The following is a 7,870-nucleotide window of genomic DNA, read 5'->3' on the forward strand; positions in this document are numbered from 1 at the left end:
CTGCTAGCCAGAGTTCCTTTTAAGAAATTTTATACCAAGTGCATTTTAACAGACAGTAGACAGATCTCTTCAACGTCAGTGCTTGGCACTAGTTTTATTCTATTTTACACCAACAGTTAAGCTTGCTACAGATTATCACTGTATGACTGAGGAAATCTTGACTTTTACCAAACGTCTCTATTTGTCTTTACATTACTATAATTTACTGTTACATGTTACCAGGAAAACTGGAAATAGGAGTTGCAATTTCTTGCAAAATGTTAAAGCATAAATGAAAGTACAGGAAGACAAAACAAAGTTATTTCATATCTAACAAGCATAAAAGTCAACATTCGGTATGACCACTTTTATTCTTCAACACAAGCTGAACCCTCCTAGACAACATTTTTTGTTTCTTTATTTTTCTTTTTCTTTCCCCAGGAATAGTGTTTCAGGCTTCTTGAAAGACATTTCAAAGTTCTTCTTTGGATCTTGACTGCCTTTTGTTCCCTTTTCTGTCAAGATGATCTCATCCTGCTTCAATAATGTTGAGTTCTAGCTATGGGGAGGATTTTTCACTCCATAACAGCTGGATTCTAGGTCCACTCCTTGTGCTATTTGGCATATCTCAGTCTTTTCTCCTGTTTCCCTCATTGAGCATCCCTTCTTGACAGCCACTCTTCTATGGAGACTGTTTCTGATGACACTTTGGAAAGCAGTGGATGGATCAACTGAATGGCCAGATGCTTTTCTCAGGTATAGTGGCACAGGTTTTTGCTATATTTTTTCTTATTTTTTCAAATGATCACTTTTATATATTTTTCATCTGTTGTACACAGATTTTCTTGGCTTTCCACTTCTCTTTGGGAATGTCATTGTTAGAATATTAATTCATACCTTTCAAGCTGTGCTGTCTTTGGCATTTTTCATACATGTAACTATATAAATGGAAACGGATTATGCATCTTTGTGACAAGCTGATAGTAATATAGTGCTAAAAAGTAGAATTCAAACAGGATCTTTATCAAGCTGTCTGTTATGTTTTGACACCATGCAGACTGATCCCTTGAGTAGGCTGCCGTTTTAAATGCTTGAATCTGTCATATGTCACTGTTAAGTGGCTTGAAAAATATAATAAGATAAAAAGGATACAGTAATCAGAAATTGCACAAATCTAAGGACTGGATTGAAAGTAAGTGTAAAAGAAGTCAATGATCAAAGAAAATCTTTGAAAACTTCAATAAGCCTAAAAACAGTTTCTCAAGACCATTTTAAGGTTTTGCAAGATCTGGCTCCTTTGAAGCTTAATAAAATAAATGAAAGATGGCTCAAGACTTTTGGTCAGCACCACTTTCCATATATGTTGTTTGTTGGCACTGTTGGAACTCCATATTGACAAAAACATCCCTTTAACATTGCCTTATGTGATGGTCTGACTTCATATCTGACCCTTCAACTGTCCTTAAGCAATGTCACAGTGAACTTGGGTCAGCAGAAAGCTTGCAGTAAAATGATACAGTAAAATGGTACTGTATCAGATGGCAATAATGGTTCGGAGAAGGACTAAACTTAAATAAAACCTAATATTAAAATAATAGAAAATGATTACACAAAAAAAAAGAACTTAGGAGATGACAGTAAAATATTAAAACAAACAGCTAACCTACTACAAATATTCATTTGAATCCTTTCACATTACCAGTAGCATGCTTCATAATCTGTGCGCTGGGAGCTAAACCTAAGTCATTATAAGAGCCTCCAAGTGAGATGCTTGGTTAAAGTTGTTAAAAACTTAAAATAAATAATTGAGCTTTACCCATTGTTTTTGCCCAAAGTGCAGCACACAAATTAGTGTGTCCACCTAAGCTATGTATGCATTACAACCATCTGGGGCTTAAACTCATAAATAGTCATTACCACTACAGAATCATTTCACACAGGACTGATTGCAGACCCTTAGCAGAACCCCACTACAGATAAAATTCACATTAGTAGCTTTTAGTGACTTTTTAATCTGTAAGAAAAACAGTTTTAACACACCTTGGCATTGAATCCAAGTCTCTATAATTCAGCTGAAAGACCATTTCTACAGAACGTACTCCCCTATATGGTGTTTTGATGGCGGTGAAGAAGAGCTCTGTCTAACTCATGAGTCAAAAATTTCCCAAAGGTGAAACATTTGGTTAAGATTGAGGCGGCATATGATTTAATTTATTTTTACCATCATCCAGTCATTCTGCCATATTCTAACTGTATGGATGCACTGTCATCCTGGAAGAAACCACTACCACCAGATTTGAAATGTTTCATTACTGGATCAAAGTAATTAAGAGAGCCACCAGATCCCCTCACTCTTGGTGTCAAGGGTTAGCTTTTCCTTTGTCAACTGTTTCAATATGTAATATAAATAGTAATTTGATCAGTGTGATACAGAGAAAACAGTTGTCCATCATATCAGAGACCAGATTCAATCCCCCTGCCTTACGACTTGAACTCTCAGAGATGCTTTGCTCACTTTTATCTCCCACTCCCCTTTTCTTTATGTCTGGATCATTTGACTAAGATTGATCTCTGCTTTTGCTCCTTATTTGTCCTGTGGGGGTTTGAAAGTGAGGTGGAGGACTTTAGGATTCAATAATCTCAAAATAGGAATTTGATGCATTCTTAGGTGAAGGAAAAAACTTGCAAGTTGGAACTTACCCTCTGGGCACACAAAGCAATAATGACTTTGAGTGCCCAGAATTATAAATTGTGCTTCATTCTAATGCTGCACATTTAACTGTTTTCCATACACATTGTTTGTATACAGTTAAACTTGGCTTCTAACACGGAGGCCTTCTACACTTTGTTTCTGATCAGCTGACAGAAATGAAACCCTTGCTGCTTTGTCATCACCTAGTCTTGCTTATCTATGCAGTCAGTCCATTTTTACATGACTGTCACATGATATCCAGTCCATACGTACCTTTGTTCAGACCATTGTGAAGAAGGACGTTTGAACGAACTTTAAAGGGCACTGTAAGAGAAAGGGAAGTGTTAGATAAAATGAAATGGAGCATGACTGATTTCACTTGATGTTGAAACAGTTGATGTTTCTTATATAGACTCTTCCTAAACTCAAAGTTTTAAAAAGACAGTACTGCAGGGCTCCCTTTCTCCCTCTACTGGGCAGGTGAAAGGTGACATGCTTGTGATATCCTGCTGGGAGAATTTCTCATTAATGCTCATGTAGGAACCTTGCAGATAACCTCACACAGTAATTAATCAAACTAACCTTAATTATCTCATTATAAAAGCAAATTAATTCTCCACACACACACACACACACACACACACACACACACACACACACACACACACACACACACACAATGTAAATCTTTGAAGAGCATAAAAGGGAAAGAAATATATACAATAAAACACAAACATACAAGTGAAAGAATAAAAGTTGTCTTCCTTTTAAGTTTATCCCACTGCCTCTCTTTCTCCTCTTTCCTCCCTCCTACCTGGTTGGCCATCCTGCTGACAGGAACTGTTGAGTGAGAGATCGCTCCGGCAGCAGACGGCGGTGACGCCTCATCAGACTTTCAGCAAGCCCTGTGGCCCCTGATGGCGCCACAGCTGGATAGATGGACATGATCACTCACTCACAGACAGGATTATTCCCCCACCCCCCCGACTGCATCTGTCTTTGCTGTCCTGTTTCTAATCTCTGTCCCCTGGCCTCTGTCTGTCTTGTTTCAGCTTGCCTCAATCCTACAGGACTCATGTACTCCACGTGTCGCAGCAGTGTTAAGCCGAGACTATGAAGGCAATAGTCCAAACTTTTAAGCCCACTATTTACAGAGCAAGCTCTCGTGGTATAGAAAGATTTTTTTTTTTTTTTTTTTTTTTTTGTGAGTATGCAGCTGTGAATGACTTTTACAGCAGCTTTAAACACTATTGATTAATTGCAGCCATTATAAATTAATCATTAAAAATACCTTTACAAGGGTCAATTGAATTTTGACAGATGCTAAGGAAGAGAGAAACATACGACAGGTTATCTAGAACAAGCTTGAGTGGCCTTATTCTGCATTTTCTGCAGGATATTTCTTATCCTCAATAATTGAACAAAAAGGCTTTATAGGTATTTCTTTGAAATACATAACACGATCAAGGTTTTGGGGCTGCTTTTATCAGAGAAAGAGAAATTATTTTTACATCATTAAAGCATATCCCATAATAACTTTAAGATAAGATGGTTATCTGAACCTTTGCTGAAAACACAATCTCTTTGCAGCCCAATCACAAAAAGCATCTGAGAGATCTTTAATGTGACTTAAATATGCTTGTAATATAAACACAGCATTGTGTTTTTTCCTAATAGCTTTTAAACACATTTTGACTCTGCCAAACTCTACTGACTTCCCTTGTTGCAGTGCATTGGCGTCAAAGAGAAAATAAAATCCTCGGCGTATGCAAAATGGCAAAACTGTGAGAATAGACAGTAGTCAAGACAACTCAACTCTATTGATAAGCACGTTTAAAAACATATGTTGACCAAATTGCTGTACAACTAAGAGTGACAAAATAGAAATAAAAATTTGGGGGCCTATATAATAAAACAGATATAAAAAGCATGAAACAAAAAAGCAAAAAAAAATAATAAAAAAAAAAAGCTCAGTCTGGTTTAAAAGCAAGAGAGTAAAAATAAGTTTTTAAACAAAATTTAAAAATGTCCGCAGTTGGTGAGATCTTAAAATGAATATGTTGGCTGTTCCATAATTTGGTCGTGACAACAGCAAAAGCTCTGTCCCTTCTTAAGTTCAGCCTGGACTTCACAACAACAAGAAGTGACTGGTCAGCAGACCTCAGCAATATAGAGGAAGTGTGTGGTGTTAAAAGACTGGGCCAGAAAATAAAGGGCCAGTCCCTTTAAAGACTTAAAAACAAACAGAATCTTAAACTCAACTCTAAAACTAACAGGTAGTCAGCGTAAAGAAGCTAACATTGGTGTGGTCTCTCTTCCGACTGCTAGTTTACATGCAGGCAGCTGCATTTTTAACTAACTGAAGATGGCGCATGAGGAACTAAACCACACCTGAATAGAGGCTGTTGCATTAGTCAAGGCTAGATGAAATAAAAGCATGAATGACTTTTTTAAACTCAGTAAAGGAAAGAAAATGCTTGGCTTTTGCAAGAATTCTGAGCTGATAAAAACTGGCTTTGACCACATCACTTATATGTTTGTCAAATAAAAAGGCACTATCAAAAATTACTCCCAGGTGTTTTATGGAGCTTTTGCTATATTGGTGCAAGGGTCCAAAATCAACTTTCTGGGCAATGCTAGCATGGCGGTCAGGAGGCCCAAGCAACAGAACTTCAGTCTTATTCTCATTTCAAAGTAGGACATTTCTAACCATCCAGGACTTAACATCGTCTAAACAGTTTAACAAGGTGTTTAAAGGAGTCCAGCTGTTTTGCTTCAGAGGGATGTATATGTCATGGATTGTGGGATGTGAGAATCCAAATGCAGGATGGAGAGGCAGGAGGTAGATAGGTGCAGGACTAAAGGTTTTAATTTGGAAGCACTTACAAGGACAACACATGAGCGACACAAAACAAGACAGATGATCTGACATAGGACAACTGAAACCAAGGGTTATAAATACAGAGGTGAACTAACAGGGAGCAGGCAAAGCAAATTAGCTAATCAAACCAGTTGTACTAATGAACAGAAAAAATAAATTAGAATGCAACACACTAGGTAAGGATCTACAAAATAAAACAGGAAACCAGACAAGAAAATGAACCTACAGGACAGTAAAACTAATCCAAAAACACACAGACTGTGACAGTATATATGCGTATCATCTGCATAGCAGTAATACGAGATGCCATAGTTTTTTTTAAAAACGGACCCTAAAGGAAGCATGTAAATAGAAAAAATAATTTGACCTAGAATTGATCCTTGGGAAACCCTGCTGGAGAAGGGGTCTGAAGAGGAGGAAAAATGCACCAATATTGACAAAGAGAAACTTCTGTTGATAAGACTTGAAACATTCAACTACAGTACCTTTAAGACCAAAAATTTGTTTAAGCCGTTATAATAAAATGCAGTGATCAAAAGTGGCACTAATATCTAGAACGAAAATAATACAGTCCAAAGAATCTTTAGAGCATTAAAGATCATTAACAGGACCCAGCTTATTTTAAAAGAGACACACTGTTTTGTCTTGTGAATTACTGTAGCTATTGCCAGCAAAAATATTTTTTCCTGATTATATTATGTGACGGCGAATGGTTATTATGTCTTTAAAATAACATAACATGCATATTTCCTTTTAAGAATAACATTAAATTGATTTCAAATCACAGATTTGATGAACAGATGTGAAAAAGAAGAAAAATAAGTACAAAAAGAAATTTTAAAAGCATTTCACACATAAATGCATTGAAACACAGAAAGAGCCTTTCAGATATTTTCAATGTGAAGCTCAAGGCTGTCTTCAAAGCTTGTTCAGTTCATGGCCACGGCCGTTTAATTTCCAGCAATGCGAGGCTCACACTGTCACACTGACAGGCATCTCATCCTGCGCTGTAACAAACCAGCCCTGCCCACTCTGGTTGCACTATTCACACCATCTAAAGCTTTTACTTTCCCAGTGGACACACAGAACGGTGTCACGCTGAGCTGCTTTGATAGAGACAGCTTACGTTTATCACAAGCAAAAAAGAAGGGAGGAGGCGTGAGGCAGGGGGAGAAGAGTGACAAAATGCTACATCAAAGTGTGAGAGGAGTACAGTTCCTCACATATGACCCATCGGTTTGCTGTCTCATTCACGCATACACTGTTACACACAGAGTTTGCACATTTTGTTATAAGTGCAATGTGATATGTTTACTCATTACACTCCCACAGTGTGGCTGCTTTGCAACTGGGTCACTGGGAACATTTGTGAGTTGATTATCTTGCTGTTATTAATGGGCAGCGCAGAACAAACAAGATATATAGGCACAAACTCAGTAACCTATATTTGTTGCATTATGACTCCACCCGACTTCATGGGTACGTGTTGGTTTTGTACTTTTCACTATTTCTACCAACTGACATATTGTAAGACTGATAACATGCATGTACTCAGTAAAGTTTAAAAGGTCATCATCTTCCTAATGAAGATTAAAACCTGAGTCTTTTATTTTTATTCAGCAACCTGTTGGGACTGTCCCACAAAATGAAACAAAAGACTTCAGAGTCTTGTGTAGGGAGGTCATTAAAATCCATTGATATGTGTCACAATGACAGTGGCATCGAATGGCTGTGGGAACTCTGATGGAGTAAAAAGGGGGATGGTGAGTTGATCTTGTTATTGAACTACAAAAGGCAGTAGTCAGAGTGGATGGATAGGCTGAGTAGAATTGGCCTCTACAGAGTTAGAATGCTGTTCTCGTTCCATTTTAAACCAGACACCAACCCAATGTTCATTACTGCAACCATTACAACAAAAGTCCTTGGTGTCCTCCCATATTTTATCAGATGGTATGAAACAAAACTGGACCTACAACTTGGACCTAATCCCGTTTTCTCACTTTGACCATTTGGCTCTACCCATCCAAATGGAATTTCTGAAAATAGGGTAGGTGGTCCTTTTCTTTTGGAGATAAAGGAGTAGCAATCACCTAGCCATCCAAAAGGCTTCTTACAGTGTGACTGAAGGGTGCGGTTTAGAAACACTGCTTCTCGATTCCTAACAGAAAAAGAACACTGTTCCTGGAAATTTGAATTAGGCCTGAATAAGTGACTGAAATGACTTTGACTACTGAGCAAAAGTGTGGACAGATCACTAAATAGTTTGTGTACCTGATCCAAAATACTTACTGTACTATACTGTATCAATTCAGTATCTT

This window comes from Melanotaenia boesemani, chromosome 1, assembly GCF_017639745.1.
Source record: "Melanotaenia boesemani isolate fMelBoe1 chromosome 1, fMelBoe1.pri, whole genome shotgun sequence".
Lineage (NCBI taxonomy): Eukaryota > Metazoa > Chordata > Actinopteri > Atheriniformes > Melanotaeniidae > Melanotaenia > Melanotaenia boesemani.